Here is an 891-nt window from a genome sequence, read left to right as displayed (position 1 = left end):
GATGCCTCGCCCGTCTTCTTTCCTAGTAATACCCCTCCATTCAAATATCCCTCCCCCCTTACTTCATAATATCTTCCTCTCCCTTCCATTTTGATATTTTCTCTCTCAGTACCACTCGCCAGTCTTCCTCTCTCCTGATACCTCTTTCCAGTATTCCTCCATAAGTACTTCCCCTCATTATCCCTCTCATCCCTTCCAGTCTGATATATCGCCTATCAGTACTACTCACTAGTCTTCCTCCATGATACTCCTCCTCCCCATTACGTCTCTCCTCTCTCCCAGTCTTCCTCTCACTCTTAATAGCTCTCCTTAATCTTTCCTCACAGTATTCCTCCTCCCCATAATTCCCCTCCTCTTGCCAATTTTCCTTCACGGTATTCCTCTTTCCCAATACCCCTCCCCTTAATCCCAGTCTTCCTCTTTCCAAACACCTCTTCCTGATCTTTTTTTCATTCATTCATTGCCAGACGCCATGTATCCCAAACGGGGTGGCCAAGGGCTTAGAGTTAATTGTTTTACAGGGAGGGGCACTAATCCTCCACCAACCCCACTTGACACGTAGGGATGCCAACAGCATCTGGTGTTCCCAGGCGGTCACCCATCCAAGTACTAACCAGACCCAACGTTGCTTAACTTCGCTGATCGGACGGGAAGCGGTGTACTCAACGTGGTATGCCTTCCTTCATAATATTCCTCTTTCCAAATACCTCTTTCCTTCCACCCAGTCATAAACTGCCCAGGCACCTCTTCCCAATCTTCCTTCACACTTTTCCTCCTTTCCTCCCCATACTACCCCTCCTCTTCCCAATCTTCCTTCACATTATTCCTCCCCTCCTCCCTATAATACCCCTCCTCCTAACATCCCTCTCCCCCGTTCCTCTCTCCCTAACT

The 891-nt window shown here is 48.4% G+C and overlaps 1 pseudogene; it reads right to left on the bottom strand.

The window, feature by feature from the left end:
* Nucleotides 1-565: 565 nt before the first annotated feature.
* LOC145401166 (5S ribosomal RNA) lies at nucleotides 566-684 on the bottom strand (annotated as a pseudogene).
* Between the last annotated feature and the right edge of the window lie 207 nt (nucleotides 685-891).

The sequence above is a fragment of the Coenobita brevimanus genome, chromosome 54, assembly GCF_032717465.1.
Source record: "Coenobita brevimanus isolate Jiangsu-jjx chromosome 54, ASM3271746v2, whole genome shotgun sequence".
In the NCBI taxonomy this organism is placed as follows: domain Eukaryota; kingdom Metazoa; phylum Arthropoda; class Malacostraca; order Decapoda; family Coenobitidae; genus Coenobita; species Coenobita brevimanus.
Note: the sequence above shows the minus strand (reverse complement) of the source record. Positions and strands in the feature narration are given on the sequence as shown.